This window comes from Manis javanica, chromosome 9 (genome assembly GCF_040802235.1).
Source record: "Manis javanica isolate MJ-LG chromosome 9, MJ_LKY, whole genome shotgun sequence".
NCBI lineage: Eukaryota > Metazoa > Chordata > Mammalia > Pholidota > Manidae > Manis > Manis javanica.
Genome location: NC_133164.1, coordinates 27,285,161 through 27,313,044, shown reverse-complemented (window position 1 = coordinate 27,313,044; position 27,884 = coordinate 27,285,161). Strand labels below are relative to the sequence as shown.

The 27,884-nt window shown below is 35.5% G+C and overlaps 1 long non-coding RNA gene across 4 annotated transcripts in view; it reads left to right on the top strand.

Annotated features, from left to right (window-relative positions):
- LOC140843505 (uncharacterized) overlaps positions 1 to 27,884 on the top strand; it is a 190,613-nt gene that overhangs the window by 103,642 nt on the left and 59,087 nt on the right. Inside the window, exons 4-5 of one of the 4 annotated variants that reach the window (XR_012121336.1) lie at positions 21,261 to 21,327; positions 26,242 to 26,327. The exons of the other annotated variants lie outside the window; for them this stretch is intronic. This is a non-coding gene — a long non-coding RNA (uncharacterized lncRNA). Of the gene's footprint in view, positions 1 to 21,260; positions 21,328 to 26,241; positions 26,328 to 27,884 lie in introns of those variants that run through there. 4 annotated transcript variants of the gene reach the window in all.

Here is a 27,884-nt window from a genome sequence, read left to right as displayed (position 1 = left end):
GCCACCGGTCCCGTAGGGAAAAATGTGCTATATTCTTTGTCCTCAGGCACCGGTCCCAGGCACCTGCTCACCGGTCCCGCCGCCCTGCCTGCCTAGCAATGGGGTCCCTGTCCCTTTAAGGCTTCCAAAAAGCACTCACCAAAAAAAAAAAAAAAACCACTCCGGTTTCTTTCCACCCGCCAGGAGCTGGGGGGAGGGGTGCTTGCTGGGTTCTTGCAGGTGTGGATGTGGTCTGGATATTGTCCTGTGTCCTCTGGTCTCTATTTTAGGAAGAGTTTTCTTTGTTATATTTTCATAGCTCTATATGTTTTTGGGAAGAGATTTCCACTGCTCTACTCACGCCGCCATCCTGGCTCCGTCCCCTTCAATTTTTATTACTAACTAAAAACATTTATGTCATAGAGCCACTCACAGGGCAGTACTTCATATTTTTTGTTCTAAATAGTAAAACCCTGCCATTGTCTAGGGACCTTGGTAATTTCATGCTAGTTTGATTAACTTAAGTGATTCTTTTCTTCTTGCCACATACTCATTTTTTCAGATGACTTAGAGCTACTTTCTGTATCAGGCTTTGTCATTTTATAATTTTGGCAACATGAGCTTGGGCTCCAGCAATTTTGTTTATGATGCCAAATAATGAGCTACATTAACAGAATTCTATTGTGCCCAAGTTATTCCATACTCATTAAATTGTATAAATATGTACTTCCCTAAGAGATATAATCAGGTGTAGTGTTCTTATTTGCATTGATTTGACCAGCATATTGACATCTTTTGCCTGAAAAGTCTCCTTGGGGAATACTTATGACTGTTTATTGGAATCGCCTTCAATAGGTGGTAAAAATACCAGATTCAGCAAATTTTCTTACTCTAGGTGAAGAAAGAGGACATGTCATTATTTCAGGTTCTAGCAGAAAAGATGATAGCAATTTGGATTGTGTAAGTAACTTTGCTAGGTAAGTAACAATAGGTAAACAATAGCCATCAAACATATATTAATCTTATTTTCATTAATGACAGTCCCTAAATGGCCTGGGGCAGGGATATTCCAACCCTGGAAAAGCTATGAACTAAACCCAGAGCATTTTATGCTCCTAATGATGAGATTATCCTCTTCTACAATCACCTAGGGCCAAACCTCTGGAAATTAAGCAGGTTGCTCATGCCAAACCCACATATCTTCTGTCAAATTAATTTTTTTGTCTTATTAATATACTTTTTTATTTCCTGTGTACCAAGTCCCAAAGCCTCCTTACTTGAGAATATGGGTCTAATAAAGGAAAGGAGGTACCCAAGTATTAGAGGTTTGCTGTTACTTCTTCTTAAGGTATTTTCATTTAAAAACAGGTTTGTGAGGAGAGATTAGTGATCAATTAAAGTAATAAACTAGCAATAGCATGCATGTAGTATGTTGGGGAGTTGTGTATCTCAAATCACTTCAGGCAGACAAGCACCTACCTAAAAAGCTGACTATACATATTGGCTTGTCCTTCTCATTTTGTTGTACATCAGGTGCTTATTTGGGAGTTTAATATGTTCTTAAGCACATTTTTGTATTCCTTTGGCCTCTTTATTATACTTAAGCTCCTCATATCTATGTATCTTCCCATAAGATCAACTAGAATTCAATATAAAGTAGACACATGCTCTATACCTGCTCAATAAGTGTATGGAAAACTAAATTGAATAAGCACTGACTGCCTCCGACGGCCCTTGCTCCCCAGGCAGCAGATTTGAACCAATTAACTACAATTTTTCAATGCAAATGTGTAATGAATATAACTAATATTTGGGTTGTTCAGTTGATCACATAATCATTTACTCATTTACACATCATTCATTTAATTAATATTTATTGTGTTCCTATCACATGTAAGGTGCCAGAAATATATGGGAAAATTAGATTGAATCCCTGGTCACAAGGAGCATACAGTAGACGTAACTCCACATAAAATGGTGACTCATAGGTTTGGCTAAATGTTAATTTCCAAGTCATTAAAGAATAGTTTGATATTTAATATATAGAAACACTATATTGAGCTTCATTTGTGCCAAAGAAATAATGCCATTATGAGTGCCAAATAAGAACTCTGAAGTGCCCCTCATGACTGTCTTTCTTAAAATTCATCTAAATTAAAACATTTGATTTCATTCATTCATTTATTCAACCATTCATTCAGCAAGAAAAGCAATTATTAAACAACTAATTGGGTAAGTATTGGGTGTACAATGATAGAAAGAAAAAAACAATAGAACCCAAGGAAAAATGAAAGGTATTTGAAATTATTAAGCTTGGGAAGTATAGACTTACCCACATACAATCTGATAACTACTAAATTCATAAAAATAAGGGATTTTTGCTTTCTGTAAAATGGATATTGCCTTGTCTTTTTTAAGGTAACTAAAGAAATGAAATATTAGATAAAATTAAAATATAGGGGTTTTTTTTCCTCCTATGCATATAAAGGACATCATATGCTATTCGTGAACACAGTGTTGGATAATGTAAAAACTATTTCAGAATATATCTATGATAACATTAAAGGTAGAACATAATTCTTTTTAAAAATCCATTGTGTCTATTCAAACAGGAGTCTCAACTTACTTTGAACAGGGCAGTCATCTCAGCAAATTCAATGAAATTATCAAGTAAATTATTTGGCTGGGCTTATTAGTTTATTTGAAAGGGTAACTCCACAATTTATATTTATTATGTAAATAGAAAACCACTCAGGTTCTCATTTTTGACAAAATTAAACATGTTATTAGACCAAAGGTATGTATATGCAAAATTAAGTTTTAGTTTTCATGTTATTTTTTTCATATAAGAAGACAGAACTTACCAGTGTACAGCATCTAATTTTTGACTTTTGGAATTCTGAGGATTTTTGTTCTGTTACATTGACATTTGATTTATAAATTCTTTTTCTAAAGTGAATTCTCTTATTGGTGTGTCTAACAATTTCTTTGTAATGACCTTATTTTCATCTCATCTATGCTGTTGGACCATAGCATATAACCACCAAGACTGACTTTTTTTTTCATCATAGGATTGAACTCCCCTAATTTGTCAAATCTGTTACTTGAACAAGTTGAATTGCCAGCTTTTATCTCAATTTCTTGACTGCTGTCTAAGAGGATTAGAGGCCTTGGTCAGCTTCACCAGGACGGCTAACAGTAACAGGCGCCATTTGCAGCTCAGATCCAAAAATCAATGGACTGAGTCTGATTGACTGAGTCTCAATTGCTCTGTGGAAAAAGCCTAATGCTGGTCTTCTCTACTTATGCAAACCAAGTCCGACAGAAACCAGCAGTGACCTTTTGCTTTGAAATTCAAATATTAGTGAGGGAATAGGAAGAGGGAGAGATAACAACAAAAAAGTATGGAGAAATGAAAACGCGAAAAGGTATCCTCTGTGCCCAGAGAAGTAATATGATTTCATCATTTTACTTGGTACTTCAAGTTCCCTGTTAAGAGTCTTTTAATTTTAAAAAACACTCAGAATGCTCAATTATCATCACCTCCTTCTTTTCTGTTTCTTAGAGTTTTAGTAAGCTAATTTACAAATAAAATCCTCCAAAAGTAAGCTTTCCATCTGAAATATTTTCTTTCATTCTAGGGAAGTTATAAAGGAAAAGTACATGGCCTTTTTCATTTTACAGTCTGTTAAAAATACTGTGAAACAGATGCACTCATTCTGATGCAATAAAATGTTCTTACCTCTGTTCACATTGTCATGTGCAAAGTATATTAATGACCGTCTTTCTCTTATATGTTAGGGATAAGGGAAAAGATTATCTGATTTAATTTTGAAGGTGTTCATACAAGAAAGAGACAGTCATCTATTTCACTTAAATTTTTTTTTCCTAAGAAAGCTTATTATTTTTAAAAAATGGGTCTAAGAAACTAGATCTGGTGTTAAAATAGTTCTCTTAGAAGGCATGCACCTTTAGTTACAGCAATTGCTCAAGAACTGGAGGAGCCCTTTGGTAAAATCAACTCCTTTAACTCTCAACATCCGGGCAACATTTTCTGGAGCAGAGAGTCTCCAGTGAACGACGGTGTTTTGTATCAGAATCAGAGTGCTTTAGAGATTTTCAAACCACCTTTTCTAACTCTTTAACTACAGAACACATAAAATCCAAAAAGTTAAGGGACTTGTCCCAAGTCATAAACCAACTGAAATTCTTAAAGTTAAGAGTGAAGAACTTGATTGATGTGAAGGATCTTAAGAGGCTTTGAAAGAGTAGGAAGTTAAAATCAGAGACAATTTCACTTGATTTGGATTATCTTGTTAACAATTCTAATTCAGACTTTAATCCTTGACTTTAAAAAAGATAAGCACTTATTTGTGAAACATCTTAGATAAAGTTTTAAGCAGATGGTAACTGACACAGTAAATGGATTTAATAAACAGGACATATTTCTAGTCATGGTAGGTTTTTTCTTTGTATCTAGAATGCACCTTTTAATGAATGAGATTTTTTTCATGTGGTGTGTAAGTAGATGCCCCTGAAGCTGTTCTTTCAACATAAGGCAAGGCTGAAACTGAGGCTGTTTTCGAGGGGGTGGTCCTTTTGTGAACACAGGACATCACATTATCCCAAATAACTTTTATAAGAATGAAATTTTCTTAAACTTTAATTTTTTGCCTTTTGTCACTAGGAGGGCATTTTGCAGTAGACTAACAAGTGAAATTTGGAATAAGTCAACGTTCTCATTAAAACAAAATCATCTGATATTACTGAGAACCATAAACAGCCATTGAAACCTGAAGCTTCAGAGAAGGAAATCTTTATTGTAATAAAAGAATCAGCAACATTGTTTATAAGCATCATTTCCATGGCGAAAGATTAGTTCATTCAATAAGAATCTTGTAACATGGTGCCAGCACGGGTGCAATAAACTTTATGGAATGGCTCATAAGATTAGACTAATTAAAGATAATCTAATTTGGACAATTTTATCTTCTGGAAAAGAAATGTGATGTCATCCTCTGGGAAGAGACAATGTTTAGTCTCTGGGGATGTGCTAAAAAATAATTCACAAGATATGTGCAATAATAAGAATTAGGGTTGATCCAAAGACAGTCTTAGATCTACCCATTGCCTCTCAAAAGATCCACCACATAGACTTAAGCCCCATAATTATCTCCCCTATTTGTGACAAGCATGAGCTAATCAGTCTCTGAGGGAGTTTTCCAGCAGATTCTGAAGAGAGTGTGTGCGCTTCACAGTGTTCATCAGGCTGTTTTATACTCAGAACTGTAAATAGCTGACCAAAGTTCATTATCCTCATCTAGATCAGAATTAATTCAAATTAAGAAAATAGACATTTTTAAAGCCAGTGCTTAAGATTCAGAACAAAGAGTCCTCACTATTTTTATAACAGCGACATAGGTTCTAGGAACCTATAATCCCATATTAAAAGATTAGAAAAAACATCTGAAGAAATCAGAGAGTGTCTAATTGAGGTTCTTGCCTTTAATCCTGCAAACTGACTCCCTCTTGGATATCAAGATCTGTCAGTGGCGAGCCAGGGGAATTCTGTAAGGAAAAAGCAACCAGGAGGAATATAGCATATTCTCCCCTGCTTAATAAATAAAAAAGGAAAACACAGTTGGTGATATGAAAACATAAGCCAACACAAAATTAAGGGAAACCCCTAAAATGGATTTGTGAATATAAGCTAGTAAAGAGTGAAGAGAGAAACTTGGCATTGCTCTTTTATAACCATGTTTATAAAACGTCTGAAGCCGTGGTACAATGTAGAGTACACAAATACATGAAGAAAATTCTCATGAAAGGGTAAACAATAAAGAGTAACAATAAAAAATTGAATCCACAGGCTCACTAGCAAACAATAAACTTTTTATGAAGTAAACATATTTTACTTGATTGTTAGAGTATTCATGATCTGACTGCCTTTATATAATTCATTCATTCATTTTGCCAGAGAATTGTTAATGAGTACTTTCATATCAACACCAAGAAATGCTGCTGTAAGACAGTTTTTCTGTAGAGCTATTATATAATTGTGCACAATACAATTTAGAAGCCTCACTTGTTGATAATTAATATTTCATGCTTATTTACTAAGGGACAGAAAAATGAGGTTACAGTTCATGAGCAGTAAGTTAAGTTAGCGTAAGAAACAATGAAGGATTTTGTTTCATTTTAAGAAATACGAAATCTTTCATAATGTAATAAAAAAGAAGCACTAATCAAGAAAAAAGGGAAAGAAGAATGTACTAAAATCAAGACATACTTTAAAATAACATATTTTAATCACAAAATACGATCTTTGTTTCCATCACTAATTGCTTAGAAATTGGTATGAAATTTAAATTATGCAAAGATTCTATCTAATAAAATATATATTTATAAGTATATGTGCATGGCAAACATACTTCTCTTCAGACTATTATGCATTAATACTTTAAAAGGGTTAATGTGCTCCCTATTAGGAGAGTTTTTTTATTTCCATCATAAACAAACACATATAGAAAAACCACTTAAAATCTTTTAATAAGCAATTTAAGATTTTATTAACAATCTTTTTGTAAAAGACATCTTTTGTAGCAAACTGGATTTTGAAGGATGACAAAAATTATTAGGAATCATTTCATAATACAGAGAAACTTGGAGCTGAGCATAAATATGGGAAAATTAAGTCTATCTAATACTTTTTCCTTCTCAGTTGCAAATGCAAAACAATTTTTAGATTAATATCTTTTGACCTACACATACTGTCTCACAAGATATCCCCTCCTCTTCAGACAAAACACTGCAATGTACATCCATTAGTTACATTTAAGTGGCAGCTATACACATTTGTATGAATGATTCAAATAATAAATTTCAAACCATGGAAGTTTTGGTAAAAGGTGATTTTGATAAGTATCATAACAAATTATCATCTTGATAAAGATATATGATCATTGTTAAAATCCAAACTTGGTTGTAATTTTTAAAAACATGACTAATTCTATTAAGTACTATAGATTTTGAAAGTATAAATTAATGACAATATATGTACTATGTGACTAATATATAGTCAATGTAAAGGGGAAGGTTAAGAAATTCACAGTGACTAAATTCAATATGCATACTTCCTATTAAAAGGGGTAGAGGGCAAAGTAAGTGGGGAGAGGTATAGAGGCCAAACCTAAATTATCCAATCTCCCCATAGAACTTGAAATTGGCATCCCATGACTTCATGGAATTGGCCAATGAATGAAGGAGCCACTCTATCTGAACCCCTTAATCACCAAATGTCAGATGGGGGGTGAAAGTCATCCAGTTATTTAATTTATAATTAAAATAACATGCTCTTTCAGGGATGTAATTTTAGCCTCACTTCTCAGATTTCATCTCAGAAAAGAAAAATAATATCATTTATATTTTTGCATTCTTCCTATATTTTACATTATTCCTATGATTTGGTATTGAAAAATAAGAGCTAAATAGTTATATGTAATTTAATCATTAAATCAGTTTAATGTTTCCTTGTGAGTCATGAGGAAAAATGTGGACAATCAGAAACTACTTGAAATATAAAAGCAATGTTAAAAAATAAAAAAGCACACATCAACTTGGGACATCATATGTATTATGCAGGGGTGACAACATCAAAGGTATTATGAGGCGTATTTAGGCTCTGTCCCATTTAGGGAGGCAAAACCATACTGTGTGATAGAAGTCCAAAATCTCCATCAGACTAACATCGAGGAAAGAAGGATTATTTCATGCATATGCAATCTTGCCTTCATATTACAGCCACACGGGCAGGCTTTTAAAATCCTGATGCCTAAGCAGAAAACCAACCCCACAGAATAATAATAAAATAAATTGTAAAAAGTATTGAGGTTTAAGAGAAATTAAAGGGGACACTAACAAATGGAAACTCATCCCATGCACTTGGCTAGGAAGAATTAATATAATCAAAATGGCCATCCTGCCCAAAGCAATATACAGATTTGAGGCAATCCCTATCAAATTACCAGCAACATTCTTCAACGAACTGGAACAAATAGTTCAAAAATTCATATTGCAACGCCAAAGACCCCGAATAGCCAAAGCAATCCTGAGAAAGAAGAATAAAGTAGGGGGGGTCTGACTCCCCAACTTCAAGCTCTACTACAAAGCCATAGTAATCAAGACAATTTGGTACTGGCACAAGAACAGAGCCACAGACCAGTGGAACAGATTAGAGACTCCAGACATTAACCCAAACATATATGGTCAATTAATATTTGATAAAGGAGCCATGGACATACAATGGCGAAATGACAGTCTCTTTAACAGATGGTGCTGGCAAAACTGGAGAGCTGCATGTAGGAGAATGAAACTGGACCATTGTCTAACCCCATACACAAAAGTAAATTCAAAATGGATCAAAGACCTGAATGTAAGTCATGAAACCATAAAACTCTTAGAAAAAAACATAGGCAAAAATCTTTTAGATATAAACATGAGTGACCTCTTCTTGAACATATCTCCCTGGGCAAGGAAAACAAAAGCAAAAATGAACAAGTGGGACCATATTAAGCTGAAAAGCTTCTGTACAGCAAAAGACACCATCAATAGAACAAAAAGGTACCCTACAGTATGGGAGAATATATTTGTAAATGACAGATCCGATAAGGGCTTGACATCCAAAATGTATAAAGAGCTCACCCACCCCAACAAACAAAAAACAAATAATCCTATTAAAAAATGGGCAGAGGAACTGAACAGGCAGTTCTCCAAAAAAGAAATACAGACGGCCAATAGACACATGAAAAGATGCTCCACATCACTAATTATCAGAGAAATGCAAATTAAAACCACACTGAGATATCACCTCACACCAGTAAGGATGGCTACCATCCAAAAGACAAACAACAACAAATGTTGGCAAGGTTGTGGAGAAAGGGGAACCCTCCTACACTGCTGGTGGGAATGTAAATTAGTTCACCCATTGTGGAAAGCAGTATGGAGGTTCCTCAGAATGCTCAAAATAGACTTACCATTTGACCCAGGAATTCCACTCCTTGGAATTGACCCTAAGAATGCAGCACTCTGGTTTGAAAAAGACAGATGCACCCCTATGTTTATCGCAGCACTATTTACAGTAGCCAAGAATTGGAAGCAACCTAAGTGTCCATCAGTAGATGAACGGGTAAAGAAGATGTGGTACATATACACAATGGAATATTATTCAGCCATAAGAAGAAAACAAATCCTACCATTTGCAACAACATGGATGGAGCTAGAGGGTATTATGCTCAGTGAAATAAGCCAAGTGGAGAAAGAGAAATACCAAATGATTTCACTTATCTGTGGAGTATAAGAACAAAGGAAAAACTAAAGGAACAAAACAGCAGCAGAATCACAGAACCCAAGAATGGACTAACAGGCACCAAAGGGAAAGGGACTGGGGAGGATGGGTGGGTAGGGAGGGATAAGGGGGGGGAAGAAGAAAGGGGGTATTATGATCAGCATGCATAATGTGGGGGGGTGGGAGAAAGTGGAGAGCTGTACAACACAGAGAAGACAAGTAGTAATTCTACAACATTTTGCTATGCTGATGGACAGTGACTGTAATGGGGTTTGTGGGGGGGACTTGATATAGGGGAGAGCCTAGTAAACATAATATTCTTCATGTAATTGTAGATTAATGATAACAAAAAAAAAGAGAAAGCAAAGGGGGTTACTCCCTGATAGGATAAAACTAACTGCAAATCAGTGATTAATGCATGCTTTACATATCCTTAATTTTGATCTTTTAAAGGGTGTCAGATGATCAGCTATGGAAGTACATTTTTCTGATAATATTCCTTTCTCTTAAAAAAAAAAGCAGTTCCTGTGTGTTGATATCCAATAGGTTCTTCACAATGGTATAAAGGTCATATCAAAGTGTGGGCAAAGGGTTTGTTTGTGTTCATACAGAAGATCAAAGCCTAATTTGGCTACCCAGATAATGAATTAAGATACAATATGAAGAAGAACTTCCAACATCAACATTCTCTGGAAGAGTCATTGCAGAAGATGATCATCAAAAAACTTCAACAAAGATCCTGGTGCTGCTGCAGTTGTAGCTGCATTCATCCCACCGGTTCCTGGAATTGCCATTGGAATGAAGAAGGAGATATCTAAGCTGGCCTGTGCATACAGTAAAATAACAAATTTGACTGGATCTATACTGTCGGAACTCAACCAAGAATTAGGAGAAGTGCAAGTTGCAGTGCTCCAAAATCGTGCGACTATAGACTATCTACTGTTAAAAGAACATGTGGGATGTGAGCAGTTCCCAGGAATGTGTTGTTTTAATTTGTCTGATCTTTCTCAAACTATTCAAATTCAGTTAGACAATATCCATCATATCATTGATAAGTTTTCACAGATGCGTAGGGTGCCTAACTGATTTTCTTGGTTTCACTGGATATGGCTGGTAATTGTAGGTCTGCTTTTGTTATGTAGCTGTATTCCTATTATGTTAATGTGTGTGCACTGTTTAATTAGTAGTTTAAAACCTATACATGCTTATGTTACTCTACAAGAAGATATGTCAAAGAAATAATCAATGTTCCCATGTTTCCTTCCGTCTGCTACTTCTATAGCTTTTCTTCTTCCTTCCTAATTAGAACACTTTAGTAGAATTTGTGCCTCATATCGAAAATTACCAAGTATCATAATTCTTCCAAGTGGCAAAGATACCTCAAGACAAATGCTGGGCATAGAAGCCACAGGGCATAAATCTGCAAAGAAGCAAAAAGCTAACCTTTTCAAACAATATTGCTTCTCTCTCACTTACCAACTTTACATTTCCCCGTATGGCCCTGGAAGATGACTGGCTAGCCAGAGACGGGTAAGATTCCTCAAGGGAGGAACAACCTAAGACAGGCACAGTCGCAGGGGGGCCGTCAGGTGAGAAATTGGGGATCAACAGAGGTGAGGCTTAGAACCTCAGCCCCCCTGTGTTGAGAGAAATCTTCGGCATCCATAGATGTTTTGTTGTCCTTGTCTAGCTTGGATTAATACTTAGTCTATAGGCACACACCTGATTATCTACATTTGCCCTCTTACAGCACTAAACTATGTTTTCTACCTTTATCTTGCATCTACCTACCACTTCAGCATTTTATTAAAAAAAATAATGATAATAATAATAAGGGAGAAATGTGGGATTCACATATAAATCAAGTATAAAAATCAAATGAATATTCATATTTGACCTGATTGTTTATAGTTCATGATGCATGAACAAAACCGAAAGTTTCTGTGATATGACTGCCCTTGCACTGTTCACCATGTAATAACTTATTCACTATGTAAGAACTTGTTCACCATGTAAGAACTTGTTCGTTATGCTTCAGAAGATTGGAGATTGTTGGGAATTAGGCTTGGGGTTGATTAATGATTGTGCATTGAGTCCCCTATACAGAATTTTATTGTTGTTAACAACCATTTGATCAATAAATATGAGAGATGCCCTCTCAAAAAAAAAATGGAAAAAAAAAGTATTCAGGCATCAATATTTATTTTAAAGCTCTCTGGGTGATTCCACTGTGCAGCCAAGGTTGAGATTTATTGATCCATACCAATCTTCCTCTCTCCTTGGCAACCTAGAAGACTGTCTTAAATGGTTTCATGGAATTGGAGGTTCCTAACTAGAAAATGTTAGAGTAATTCAATGGTTCTCACACTTTTACCCTCAGGTCCCCTTTTCACAATGAAAGATTATTGAGGACTCTAAGAGCTTTTATTGAAGTGGCTTATATCTCATGACATTAGCTCTGTTTGAAATTAAAACAGGGAAATTTAAAATTAACTAGTTCATTAACTTTAGAATAAAAGTTATGAACCCATCACATTACCATAACTTGTAGTTTTTAAATTTGTATTTTACTTAACAAAAAATATCAGTGAGAGAAGTAGAAATGCTTTAACTTTTTGCAAATCTTAAATGACTGGCTTAAAAGAAGGTAGCTTGGTTTTCATATCTGCTTCTATGTTTACTCTGTTGCAGTAACCCATGTCTGGAAAACTACACTATGCACTTAAGAGACAATGACAGTGAGAAACACAAATACTGTCTTAGTATTATTAAGAAAATAGTTTTGACCTCATACACATCCAGAAAGGGTCTTGATTAGCAGAACAGGTGCTACTGTTCAGTTGTTACTGCTACTGTTATAGTTGTTCTTTTGTCCCCCACTTTTTAAAGGCAGATGGGAAACACTATTCTCTTTGATTTACTTCCTCTGACCTAAAAAAAAAGTGTTTCCTCATTGGTTTGTTATCCTTTGTTATCTTATCTGCATATTCCATATCTGACATAACATATGCAATAGGAATGCATACACATTGAATCTTGTTCTTTCCATTTTGACCACTCTTCACACTTACAGTCACTTTTAACTCTTCTGTTCTCTAAGATATCAGCTATTTCTTCCACCTGATGTCATCAGCAGACTTAACAAGCATACTTGATATTCCATCATCCTGGCCATTGGAAAAATGTTCAGTAGCACTAAACTGGAAACTGATCCTTGCTGAGCACTTCTTGTTATATTTACCCTTAATTCATTCCCCAAATGATTTTTATGATCTATATCTTTAGATAAGTTATAGGTAAGTTTGGCCAGTAGTCCTTTGGTATGTAATATATTTCTAATAATTAAGAAATATTCTAATTGGAAATCTGTATAATAGAAGTAGAACTCTTATAGAATTGAGTGTTCCTCATAAAAGAGAGAGTTATGCATATGCATAAATGGGCTGAAATTGGCCCTTATAAGTGTAATAGAAAGTCATGAAGCCAGGAAAAACACATACTGTCATGAATTGTCCATTACTTCTTTAACTTTGACTAAAATACCCATATGACCCAAGGGAATTTAGAAAGAAAAGTAATATTTTATAAATCATTAAAGTTTCCACTATTGCTATCCTGTTTGTAAATTATGTCTAAATAACCATCTTTACTTCTGTTTGTAACTGAAAAAATCATATTTTGTGAAGCCAACTTATTTTCTTCTCCCATACTAACTCAAATATATCCCCATTCAAGTGGACATGATGTGATTGTGCGCGCACACACACACACGCACACACACACACCCCTCTTTATTAAAAAGTTATACTGAAGTAGTTTTGATTGGGTTAGTTTTTATGGTCTTATCACTGAAAATATTTTTTAAATTATATACTTGATTAATCAAACATTATTAGGATTCATAATATTCACATATTAACGCTACTTTCCAGACAAGACAAGGTAAGAGGGTGGCTAGGCAAAATGGAAATTTTCCAGAACTTCGCTAGGAAGGTAAAATGTGGGATAGTTTGATACTCTTATTGAATAAGACAATCAATTAATAAAGATTTATTAAATGCTTAATAGGTAGTTAACACAAAGCTAGATTATTCTAAATATTATAAAATAAGATAACCACCTCAAATAGCTCTTCAAGGGCTAATAGCTTAGTTATGAAGATAAAATTAAAGTGGGTGATGTTGCCAAATCAGCACAGGCATTTTTACTGAACTGTAGGATTTTAGAGATGATTAAGAAGTATTCGTTTGATAGTAAAAAAATGTGTTTATGTAAGAGGCAGCACTGAAGGAGGATTTGAAGGATAAGTCATGAGCAAATAAATGGAGAGTAAGGTTGATGGTAGAAGAGAACGTTTGAAAGCAAGGAGGCAGTAACGAGACATGTAAATAAAACAGACCTCAACACATATTCTGTGGGTACACGTCTCTTACAAATGTTGGTGAGTCCATGATTCCAGAAATCTGAAGGAGGTAGCTTTTACAGACAAGTGCTCCGAACATAAAACAGAGCTAAGAAGGTGTATCAATTCTTGAGTCCGTTTAACAAATCCCCCTCAAGTACCCTAAGCTGCTCTGTATGTTTGCAGCTGAGAAGAGCAAACAGTTACTATCTCACTGCTCTGGTGGTATGCAGCAGTAATTTCAAGATAGGGTGCTTTGAGCTCAGGGTCCTCAGGAGGCTACAAGGAATTTATTGCCTTGGGCTGTGGTCATTTCAAGGTTCTGGAAAAAGAGGATGTGCTTCCCCTGTTGGCTGTTGGCAAGCCTTGGAAAGTGCTCTTCCAAACTCACTTATTTGGGTGTCCCCATGGGACAGCCTCTGAAAAGGCAGCTGGCTTTCCCTGGAGCTTATGAGTCAAGGTAGAGTAAGGTCACCCAAAACCAAGCCAGGTCTTTTTATAACCTAATCTCAAATGCAAAACCCAAGAAGCAGGATAATTGTGGGCAATCTTGGAGACTGCCTATCACAAAGAGCAAGGTTGATTTTAGATGCGTGAGAGAAAAAGTTACTATCTCTGGGCCTCATGCTCTTGGGGATAAAAGTACGATAGTCTTGAGGCCTTTGAGAATTCCTCCTTATTTTCAAATATGACCTGCAACACAGTGAAGAAATTGGGAATTAGGAAGGAATAAAAATTAGAGTAATATGGCTTCCAAAATGTAGTTTATCCTTCTTTCTTCATGTTATCTTATGATTCTTTTAGCCCAAGGATAAGAAAGAGATGCTCTTCATCATTTTCCTAAGGCAGTGGCAGGCGTTGTTAATTAATCATGGCACTCCTTCACTGAATCCAAATGTGACCTCAGAGTCTTTTCTAGTACAGTGTCCCAGATGTTTACAATCAACTGATCAGAGATCAAATGTGATTTTTCCATCCCAGTTAGCCTTTAGAGGAGAAATTCCTCAGCTTTCATGAATATGTGGACACTTGACTTATTAAAAAAGTTTTCTCTACAGTGAGGAGAAAGGTGGTCTTTTTATTAAATACTGTTCAGTCAGTTAGATACCCGTTCAGAAAAAAAATTTGGCCTCTACCTGACACCATATACAATTATAGGTAGATGATAGATCTAAATATGAAAGACAAACCCATAAAGAAAACTATGTATATAATAGACAATATTAAATTTACTTTTATATGTCATGAAAAGGCAAGCAACATGGGTGAAAATATATGCAATATAAAATAAATGGTTAAGAGTATATATCTAAAATATATAAAAAATATCTGCAGATCAATAGGAAAAAGAAAGTGAACCCAATAGAGATAAGGACAAGCAACTTGAGGAGGGAACTCTTGAAAGAGGACATCTCAGTGTATAGTAAACCCACTGAAGATAAATGTATAACTACATATGCACTAGAATAACTAACATGAAAACAGCTGACAATTTCTAGTATTGGTAATGATGTAGATAATGTCAATTCTCCATATAATATGAATATTGGAATATCGGTACAACCATTTTGAAAAATAGGTATATCTGTTAAGCAGCCTCATAGCCTTTGACATATGAATTTCATTCCTACACACACACAGTGGATAAAAGGTGGTATATTTATGAAATGCTATGTAACAATGAAAATGGAGAGGAAAAAAGCTAAAGTTGCATGCAACAATTTGGATTCACGAACATAAAATCTGAGCCAAAGAAGGCAGATACTGAAGGATATATATATATACAGCATGATTCCATTTATATGTTACCATATACAAAATTGATCTATGGTGTTAGAAGTCAGGATGGTGATTAGTTTTGGAGAAAAAAAAGGAAAAAGATGTTGGTACAGGAAGTATGAGGGGCCCAAGTAGGGATTTCAGGGTACTGATAATCTGTTTCTTGACCTTAGTGGCAGTCATCAAGTTATGTTCATTTTGTGATAATTTATTGACTTTGATTTTTTCACTTCTCTCTAATATGTGAGTTACACTCCACAAATAAAGGCAAAAACATTCAACTTTACCTGAGTTGAATCAGAGGATATTAAGGATTCTATGCTAGTTTGGAAAATAATTCTATACTTCATCAACTGTGGGCTGCAGAATAATAAGGAAGCTAAGATAATAGATTTTACAGAATTTAAGGAATAAATTAATTTGAAACAAATACAAGAGATGTGTTCTGAGCTGTAACCATCTCCAGGTAGTTGAATGTGATTCAAGTGAGGAATTTTCTTATAATGTATCCCCATTAGAATTTTAACAAAGCTTTCAAGCTAGTTAAATTCAAGTTATATTTTATACACATTAGTATCTAGCCTTCTAGACTTCTTGATGTGCAAGTCTGGTCACCTCACAAAGTTTCATCCAGATTTGCAAACAGGCAGGAATGACAATTCAGACAGTATTAAGGTAACATTTTGTATTATTTATTATCAAATTAGCAAACAAGCAGTGCCAAGGGTATACTCATGAGCAAGGATGCACGGAGATGTGAGGGGACTCAGGTCCCCAGGGCACCCTTTGGTACCATGGAGTGGGCCTGAAGTCAGTGGTCACAGAAGCCACACGGAAGCAGTAATCACTAGGTCAAATAATTACGTATGGGCTCACTGCCTTTTTATATCATCTTAAACTGGGAAGGGGAAGGAGAGGAAAATGTCAGCTCTCAGGGGTCCACTCTTTAACCATAAACAAAATATCTTGCTGCAACCATTGTTATATAATCTAGTACCATGGTGAGGGCCTTATGCCTTCCTGAGCCTGCTCCAAATTTCACTCCTGTATCTCTGGCTGTTGCCTACCACAGTGGGTTGGTTTCATTTCTTCATTCATTTGTTCTTTTATATTTGAAAGAGCATTTGTAAATCCTAGCTACATATCAGGTACTGTAATAATCCCAGAAATTCAAAGTTAAGTTGTGCTTAGTTCCTGCCCTCTAGAAATCTTTAAGCCATATTGTCATATTCATCTTTCAGCTAACTTCACATGGTTTTGAATTTTTCCTTCAAATTTGCAAGGAAAATTAACTGAAAAAAACAAAGATCTTATAAACATGTTAAATTTCTCTCAGCTAAGATCTGAGAAATTTTGAGAAATTGTGTGATTTCTATTGGATAAATCATTTTCTAACTGCCTCCTCAGGTTCAAAGACAAATGCCCTATAACTGTAACAGTACCTGATTTTGAGTTAGTTACCCGTATGTTCCCTAATGACCCAACACATGAAAACTCTTTTAGAGCTACTCTTTCCATCATAGTTAATTCTAACTCCAGTAAGTGGGTTTAATGGTATGCATGCAAAAAGCAGCATTAAAACCCTAAAATGAAGAACCTATAAACAGAGAACCAAAATTAAGAATCTATAAATAGAAAGAGAATCTATAAATGGAAAATCTTCCTTTATGACCCCAGAGATACTTGACCCCAAACAAACATCTAGGTTCAAAAAAACAAAGCATGAAGCCTTCACATGTCACATTCATGCTAAAACAGCATGCATTTCTGTAAAACTCAATTTTAAATTATAATTTTATTGAGGTTATCAAGATTGTCTCCCCATGAGTTTAATCATTTTTTTCATAGAAAAATGTATGTTTTTAAATCTCTTGAAGCAAGGTCCCCAAGGCATGAGTTGCAGTCCAAACTGATAATGGAACGGGCCTCTGTTGTTGCATTGGTCTCTTACTCTGTGAGAATCAGGCCTCTTGATCCACAGGTCTGCATATGGAAATAGACATTTCTTACCCATTTTGTCATCTGGCTAGTCTTGAATTCTATTTAACCAGCATTTTATTGAGCACTTACTATGTGCCAGGCGCTCTGTTAGAGGCTGGCCAGGAGAGTAGTTTCTGGCTTCATGGAGAAGCCAATCAGGAAAACAATGTAATAGTCCAGTGAGAAATGATGGGACCTGAACCATGGAAGTCAATGAGGAGGGACAATTTTGAAAGGAAATGAGGGAAAGGGGTTTTAAAAGGTATACCTGAACTTAAAGTGACAGAATTTGATAAATTTGTCTATTTAGAAAGAAAAAGAAGATAGCGTTAAAACTGCTGTCTTAGAAAAATCTAGAATGAAGGGATTGGTGATCTTTCAAGAGCCTTCTTTTTCTAGCTTAGATGTTGATGATCTGTGCATTGTAATAGTTCTCTATTTCTACTCTTCATGAAAATGAGATCTCAGAATGAGCTTTAAAGATGCAGGTATAATTTTATTATTGAAGGTGCAATTTGAAATCCATTACATGCTCTCGTGAACAGTGCCTTTGATCTTGAAATCTAAAGCACTGGATTTTCTCTGCACTGATGAAACAGAAGAGAATTCGGTGTCCACCAAAACTTTAAGGATTATCTGTGTCTGTCAAAATTAAGAAATTATACCCACTAAACAGACCAGGATATGTGTGATTATTCAAGGGGAAAATAACTGAATATGATTTTTAAAAAGGCAAATATGTGTGCTAGCCAGGAAATTAATTTTATTTATTATTTTTCTGAATGCCCATCTGTACCATTAGAATTCTGTTCACTGTTTTCTTGTTGTGTCCCTTATGTCAACTACAACAGTTAAGCCAGTACAATAAAAATGTTTGCCATCTGTCTTGCCACTCTAAACAAGTTGCCAATTTGTACTGCAAATCAGAACAGCTTATGAGAGGAAGCTTCTTCTGTGCACAGGACAAATTTGATAGAGGAATATATTCTTTGGCTTATTTGAAATATGATCATATTCTAATATCTCTTGTACCAATAAGGAATATGATTTATGGGGAGAGGGGCATCATTGAACAAAGCTGGCAGTGATGAGTCATTTGCCATGTTACTATAAAATACCTTAGCAATGCTAGTGTGAATTACTGCTCAGTTAACATTGTTTACCACCTAATTATTGAGAAGCACTTCCATCCATCACTGACAACTGAGTAAATGACTCAAGACACTATTGTATTTGCAACTAGAACAACAAGGTCATCGCAAGTTTAATTAGCCACTATCCATTACAAAGCAGCAAAGAGCCTATGATGACAAGTAAAATTCTACTCTCTGAATATGCCTCATAAAGTGGTTGAGGAATTGGCTCACATTATCAGTGATTCTAGTAACAAATACATGTAATATCATTTAAGAAACTTTTTTCATTATGATCTATAATGAGTGGTGAGAAGAATTAAACACAGATTACTTATAAGCCAATGTGAATTGGTTCTTAATTTTAAAATGAACAGTCATCTCCTAGCAGTTAGTGCCAATAGAGATACTGCAGTATGTGACATGTAAAAATGAACTTCAAAATTCTTTTTGGAACTTGATTGTGGATAATTAAAAAAAATTCTGGAACTATTCTTTGTTATTGGTGGTTTGACACAGACTTGTAGATATTCAGAAAATTATCCCATATTTAAACAAAAAACAAATTTCTGGGTCTCCAGGAATTGCTCTGTGGAGAGAATCTTGCCCATAACACATTTTCTTTAAAGGGTCTTAAAGTTGTTTGCATCTCACCTGGTATCTTGGGGACAGAAAGCTTTGAAAATGTGGATGAGTAGTGATTTGCATGAAGTATGAAGTCTAGAACTCTGTCAAGGTCAAGACCCCAATGATTAGCTTAAATCAATCAAAAATCATCATTTTGAGAGGCCATTGGTATAGGATCTTAAATAATAGCTTTCCAAATGGATGAATTATTTCTGTTTTCTCTTTCTATTCTTTGAACCTTCAATGATTTTCTTCTAATTCTGTAACCTTAGTGAATAAAATATTATTTTATAAAGCACATTAATAATTACTTTTTTCTTTTATTTCAAATGTTATTTAAGCCACTTTATTACTTGATCATTTTTGTCACATAAACATGACCTAGTTAGTTACAAAATCTTAAAATCCTAAAACTTGGACATCAAAATGACTCTAAAAATGTGTTACATAATGAGACATAAAGCATAGCAGGAAGAAAAATCCTGATTTAGTGAGCTATATAGCCAAGTTATTATTGAATATACAGTGAAATATGTACTTCAAATAAATTACAGAAAACTCAATCTGTTATTGGTTTCTTCATGAAGTCATTGCCAGTATGGAAGACCAGAATGTGTTGAAAAGAAAATCAGATGCAACTTTAGTGTCATCTGAGACTGGGAAATAGAGATGCTATCATGGAGGTTTAAAAAGAAAGCAGTTGTTCATTGTCATAATATATGTTTGTTCAAATGCTGTTATTAAACTATGAATTTCTCTTCGCATGTATAGAGGCACTTAGTCATTTCTATTAAGTTGGCTCTTTTAACACCGAACAGTGCAAAGTACTAAATGATTCTGATGGCTGTCACATGGTCACACTCTTCTTTGGGTGGAGGTTGGCAGGGAGGGAGGCTGAATGGATCTTCCAACACACTCCTCATTGTTATCCAAGGCAACTTCTAAATATAACAATTTTTCTGCATGTCTTCTATCAAAGGGAAATGAGAAATTATTGATGAATATTGCTTTATTATTAACATTATTATAGTTCATATATTTAAACATGTCTCACAATATATGTCTTACTGATATAGTTCACAGGCATTTCTCATTTACAGTCTTAAAATAAACACTGAATAGTAAATACATGCTGGGCTACTTTTTACATCTTTCACGAGTAGTAGCTAAGATAGAAAAAGAGCAGGCTGATGGTAGGAGACAACTCACTTATATTATCCTTGGAAACAGGAGATTTTCCACTTACTGAGTCTGAAACTTTAGTGTGCATTTGAATCACTTTAGGCATGTGTTGCCATGCAGTCCTGGGCTCCCTCCCTAGGTATCTAATTCCCTATGTCTGGGGTAGGTTCAGATATAGGCTTTATAAAGAAGTACCTCAGGCTGATAAGAGGAATCTGTACCTAAATGAATCAAAACTATCTAAAGTGAGAGTGAGGTAAAAAATTCAATTTCTATGAGAATCTGCTTAGAAAAATAAAGCACCAAAACTTCTTTGTGAATCTATAATAATTTTCAGGTTAAAATGATAACAATGCCATTTATCTTGCCTAGTGATTTGGTTGTTATCAAAGTTACAGCTTTTTGATCTAAACATAAGTCAGATGATTATCACTTAAATATTTTAAAAATTTGCCAAATATTTAAGGCATGGTGGAATCTAAGAGATTTTTAATAAGCTTATGATTTTAGTATAGATATTTGTATGCAATATGGTTTCCCTAATAATGTGGCTTTGGTTCTAATAAAAAGACTGGTACATCAATATAATACTGCTTTGTGGCACTACAATTTTTTTACAGGTTCTCATTTCTTGCTTTATTTCAGACTATAAATAAATGCTCTTAAATTTTCCTGCAGTGAAAGGAGAGCCAATGTCATGTAGCCATGCTGGTGTACAGGCTTTGCTCTTCTTAGTTTGCATCAAGAAGAGAAATGAGGCAGCATTTCCAAGAAGAAAAATCTTATTTTGGTTCATATTTATTTTTTCACCAATTAAAATTCCATTCTCTTACAGATGCACCGCTGTAAACTCCTGTCACTACTTGCATCAAATAAGAAAAGTAAAGGTCATAATGGTTCTAGTAAGTCATTACACACTAATTGAAATCATTGTCCTTAAGTTAGTATGCTACTGCACTTTAAATCTTGAGCAAGTCTATCCTCAGAATAAAATCAGTTATTTTACACCCATCTTTGACAGATCTGGGTTCGGTCCTTCCCCCACTACATGCCCAATTCAATTAGCTGACTTCATAATTCAATAGCAAGATATTTCTTCTTGGCTGTATTCCTAACACAATTGTTGATGGTTCTATCATTCTCCAATCATTCCTTTCTCCTTGCTTCCAAAACATTCCTGTTCATTCATTCATACAATAATTATATATTGGCTCTCTATCAAGCAACAGATATCATTGTAGGGTCTGGACACTGTTCAAGGCATTGTGCTACCCTTGAAATTTCTCTCAAATCCATCTCTTCTTTGATATGTCCATTGCAGATTTCAGGTCTTTATTACCTTTATCACAATCATTTCAAAAGGTCTTCTTGCTTTCTTACTCCCATTCACCATCCCAGCTCCCTTCAATCCCTTTAACCTTGACTGTGATGATCAGTTCTGGACTCAGTGCTCGGGTTGTCTTTGAAGCCTGCCACCAATTCACTGAATGATCTTGGCAAATTGAAATGATGCACAAAATTGCTTGGCACAGAGCCACACACAAGCACTTAATAAATGTATTTTTTATTTTATGGATTTCTTTATCCATATATACATATTGCATCATAGCTGTATGTCCAAATTTCCTTCCTAAAGCTCTAAAGCATCCCATTTATCACATAATTTGCATAATAGAAATCTTCAACAGGTCTACAGTGCTTACCTGGAAGTTTAAGACTCTTAACATTTGGGATGCTGTCTCCACATAAGGCTTCCTCTCATATTTCTCCTATACATGAAAAACTTCAATTCAACCCATTTGGTTACTTTCTGTTCCCCATCCTCCCAGTTACTTTTCTGCATTTGAGCATTTGATCTCCCAGGTCCCCTGCTCTTTCAGTTCTCTCCTCTCCACCTGTCTAAATCCTGCCTGTCCTTAAAACAAATGAAAATGATTATCCTTTTCTGTATCCATCCCCATCTGGAGTGACATCTCCATCCTATGAACTGCAGAAGTACAAAATTGTCTATAATGTTCACATGACAAATATTTTCTGGTGGCAGTTATTTTGCTATTGTCTTGAATTCTTCCTTAAAGATCTATTTCATTTGTATCATATTTTACAGCACATTTGATTTGATTATGTCTTGTCTACCCAGCTAGTCTGTAAATCCACTTAGGGTGGGATTTGTTTCTACCCCCACATCCTCCTAGAATAGTATCTTTCTCATAAAAGGTGCTCAAGTCATGATTATTAATGCAGTAAAGTAATAAAAAGTAAGATAGACCCCAAATATATATTCATTCATAAATTATACTCTTGTACTTCTATCAACTGATTGGTAAAATACTGATGAGGCTCCATTTCTTAGTTAATTTTAGATAAAAATATAAATAAAAAGAAATGATTGTTTTCTTCTTTGCCCCAATGGACTATTGTGAATGCCCCTTTGGGAGGTGTTAATATCCCACTTTAGACACCAGTAATCTAAAGGAATGCTCCTAAAGCAACATATCCATGAGCTGTTTGGTATTAACCAAGAAGGGATAATCCCTTGGCTTGGAATTTAATCAAGATAACATAATGCCCATTATTTAGCTCAGCTGAAATGTCCTTCATAGCAAGATTTTCTGGATGAAAGTGGCAGCATGTTGATTTACCTAGGAATCTTCTTACCTCCTTATGGACTGGTAACTTGGTGTGCCACTAACCTAGTGCATCAATGTGATTCAATATTCATTTATTAACACTGAATTTTGTGCAAGGCAATGTATTGAGCACTATTAAAATTAACAGAAGAATCAGATTAACAATCTTTGTCCTCAGTAAATTTACAATGCAATTAATTAGTGTATGAATCAACAACTTTATTTCTAAACCAGTATCCTTAAATAGAGAGTGTGTGGACTCTCTTCTATTCTTATAAATAACTTGAGGAGTATAATGCTTTATTTAGTGTTTGTTCTGCTGACTGTTTGACAACAAATAACTCCCCCACACTGAAATTCTTCCTGCCCTTATCTTGACAACAATTAACCATTTTGAAAAAAAAAATTTTAATTGCTCTGTCTACTTCTTCGCTTCCCTTTTAACACCAATTTACCTCTGTCTTTTTCACTGTTCTATATCTGTGTCCTGTTTGGAATGTACATTTTGTTTCTTTTCCTTATATATTGTTATTCAAGGGGTTCAATTCTTGGCCCACTGCTTTGATCAGTGTATGTTTTGCCCTCAGCCACTCTTAGCAAATTTTCCACCATGTGTATGTCTCCTAGATGTGTGGTTCTCATTCTCACCTTGTCCGTGAGCTCCAGACTAGGCAGATAGCAAATGTTTGGGGTGTATATTTGTGCTGATTTCAAACTCATATATTTTCCTGATCTCAACACCTTTCACCCACACATGGTTTCTCTGTCAGTAGTCTGTTTCTCAGTTAATAATACCATTACTCACTTAGCTTAAGTGAAATAAATCAGAGAAAGACAATACTATATATCATTTATATGTAGAAACTAAAAATAAAAATTGAACTCATAGAAACAAAACAATGGTGGTGCAACATCTGGGAGGTGGAGGAAATGGGAAGCTATTGGTCAAAGAGTACAAATGTTCAGTAAAAGACGAATAAGTTCTGAGAATCTAATGTACAGAACGGTGACTGTAGTTAATTATATTGTACTGTATAGTTGAAATTTTTGCTGAGGGAGTAGATTTTAAGTGTTCTCACCACAAAGAAAAAAAGGTAACTAAGTGAGGTGATGATTTGTTAGTTAACTTGGTCATGAATATTTCACAATGCATGCATATTTCAAATCATCACATTGTACATGTTAAATATATGCAATTATATTTGTCCATTATACCTCAGTAAAGTTAGGAAAAAATACTATCAGTCAACCAGGCAGATAAAATAGAAACGTGGGAGTCATCCTACTCTCTCTCCTCTCCCTGGTCTTCCTCACATCATGAATTACCTCCAGTTTTACATGTAAATACTGATGAAATCAGTCTCTCATTTCTATTTCTTCTCTCACTCTCTTATTTGAGGGTCTCATCACTACTGAACTATTTCAGTTACTTTCTAGGTCTTCTTCCAGAATTCTCCCTCTGCCCCTCTCATCTTAAATCCGTCTTAGGAAATGCAGATCCGAGCATGTTTACTTCCCTGTTGATGTCTTTCAATTTCTCCCTGTAAACCGCAGGATAAATTCTCTGCTCCTTAGAAATATATACAAGATCCTCCATGACCTGTCCCTTACCTCTTTTTCTATCGTTATGACCCCCTCTTTCTATCCCACAGTAGACACTTTAGTAACGATGGTAATTATTATCAAGATACGAAGATGAGGAGAGGGGGAAAGTGATGGAGGAGGAGAAAAGAGAACACGGCGAGCATAGCGTGTCCCCGACGCTCCTCGCCGTCCTCACATTTTACGTCCATCAACTCATCCAAGTCTCACGATCCTTGAAGTAGAGGCTCTTTTTTTCCTTCCATCTTACAGATGTAGATAGTTAAGGCTTGAAGAAGAAAACTCTTTTGCTTGTGTTCGCACAGCCAATAAATGACTAAGCTGGAATTGAAACTTAGATTCCTCTCCACCAAAACTCAGGTTATTGCACAAAATCGCAATGCTATCTCAGGTTTGTTACTTTTGTTTGTTTCCCTTCTTTGCTTCTTTTAAAAAATGTGGTTATTGGTATTGAACATAAATGTTCTTCCTGACGGAATTCAACCGTCTTTGCAAGGATCAGCTTAGATTTGGTTAAGATTCTTCCTCAAAGCATTCTTAGTGTACTGTAAAAACTACAATTTTCAACCTTCTATTGTACTGAAATAATCCATTCTTCTCTATTTCTCCCATTAGATAGTACTTTCTGAGTGCCAGAGCCGTAGTTTACGTCTCTCTCTGGTCCCAGTACTCACTGCAGTTCTTGAACAAAGTAAATAAGGAGTAACTGCATTTGTAAAACAAATTTTAGGCAGACTGGGAAAATATAATTGTAAAGGTGAAATAATCATTATAAAGAATTTGTAATGAGCAGTGAACATGCAAGTCTCTAGGAAAATATGACTCCCCCTCCCTTTTTTGTAAAATTAGCATCTGGGACTTACAAGGCTTAATGCAGAGTAGAAATGCTATCTGCAGGGTGGGCTGTGGAGTCTGACATAAGGTCTGCTCTGTCCACCTGCTCTGTCCTTATTCTTTTTGGCATCTTACTAGTCTCTTGAATCGCTGCCTCACACTTATCCCCAAGGGCCATCACATGATTGCTTCTGTGTCTATCACAGTTTTAGACAAAATCTGTGAAATAGGAAAATTAGAATATCCTAAGACTATAACCTCCATGAAATTGGAAGCTTTTTTTCACTAGTCTATCCCTGTAACAGTGTTGACATTTCATAAGTTTTTCATAAATATTTGTGAAATGAATGTTGAATTAAAACCAGCTTTCTTTGTTTCCCTTTACCACAAACAAATTCAGATGGCACTTCCAGAAGATTTCATTAGTTCTTAAAGAACAAGAAATAGCAAAAAGAAAACTGGGCAGGCTTAGAGCATATATATTACTGCTTTGACCCCTCCCACTTGTTCCTCCACCCAAAGCTAGCTTGACCCTGAGCTCTTTCCATCAGCTGTCTTACAATAGGCAACAGGTTGGTCTGAACTTGTAGCATGCACGCTGGCTGCGTGTCTGAGTTCAGGTGGAAGGCATCATCTCTCACATAATCAATCACATTGCCACTTCTTCCTGGTCCTCTTGTCATCTCTGTGGGCAATACTAAAAGCACCATATTCCCACATTTTAACTTGACTCTTTACTTTCCTTCTCAGTTCTGATTTCTAGGTAAGAAAAATCTGATTCCGTCTCTCATGGTTGACACCAAGAATATCCTCACAATTAAAGTAATTCTAGAGAGGTAAGAATTCCTTACCTCTCTAGAGGTAATTCTACTCCAGGTAAGATGGAATAAATATAGTCCATCCTGTCACTTCTACTGAAAACAGTTATAAAACCAGGACAGAAAATATGGAGTACCCCCTTGAGAATTCTAAAACATGACACCAGCAGGTGGCTGAGGGAAAGAATGCCAGAATCAAAGTATCACTGAACCATGGCAAACATGAGCTTGCTGCTGAAAAATGAGTTCACCAATAAAAAATATTCTTCCAGTGTTTCTCAACCTATGTAGAAGCAGGTACTGGAAGAAGGGGCTCCAGGAGAAGCCCTCAGTTCTGGCTTAAAGAACAGGAAAGGAACTAATGACATGCAGAGAGAATGTAGGAATAGTTCACTTATTTTTCTCTCTCTTTTTTCCCATCTCCCAGCCCCTACCCCCAAAGAGCCCTGTGATGGGAGTAGCAGTGACTGACATCAGGAGTCTATAGCCAGCAAACTCGAAGGAAAGGGAGACCTTCTCTACATTCAGTGGGCCTATGGGTACAAAAGGGATGTGCCAACTCTCTTTTTTTTTTCTATTTCCTCCTGTCACTTGGCACCAGGCACAGACACAGTCACAGAAGTACACTGAAGAGCAAGTTGAGTAAAGCCCCATCTTTCTAGCCAGAAGACCAAAATGAGCCCCAGAGACGGGCAGCATTGAGAAGGTCATGGAGAAGAAAGAATTGGGTTAAGTGATTCCATAAAGTCATTTGTGAATTTATGGGATCAGCTCTGAGCTCGCATGTGTGGAATTGATTCTATCCATCATGTTGAAGATTTAGAGATCTGAATTAACAGACCAAATCTTAGACTGGTATCACATACATCAGCTCAATCCAAATTACACTGCAAAGGCCATGAAAACTGAACTGGCAGCCCACAAAAGGTAGGTTGGAACTTACAGCCTGAACCTAACCAGATCAACTGTCTACTAAAATGAAACTGACACTATTTCCCATACTACTAAATGAGACTGTCTCATAAAATAATATCCAAAGATCCAGTGCAAAATCCCAAATTATGCAACATAGGAACCAGAAAAATCTCAGTCTCAGAGGGCAATCAACATATAATCATGCTGAGATGATACAGATGTTAAAATTATTTGAAGCAGTATTATAATGTTGCTTCAATCATGAAGGCTCTTGAAACCAATAGCAAAGAAATGAAAGATGCAAAGAACAAATGGAAATTTTAGAACCAAAACATACAATAACAAAAATTAAGTGGTTCTATATGCAGTATACAGAGAGAGAAGCTCATCCTAACAGTCCCATTTTATAATCCAATCTTAAGACAGCACCCTAAGCCTTACACACACACACAATACGAAGATACAATAACAGAAGTGAGGACATTTTGAGTGCATATATTACTGGTAAGAAAATCTAAATATTGAAGCTGTTCCCATGATTCATTTCTAGTTAGCTAGTTACCTTGCATTTTGCTTTCAAAAGGGTAGAACTAAGCCTGAGTATTTCATAGTTTGTGGAAATTGAGTGTTTTGCATTTACAAAGGCAGAAGCCTATTGTT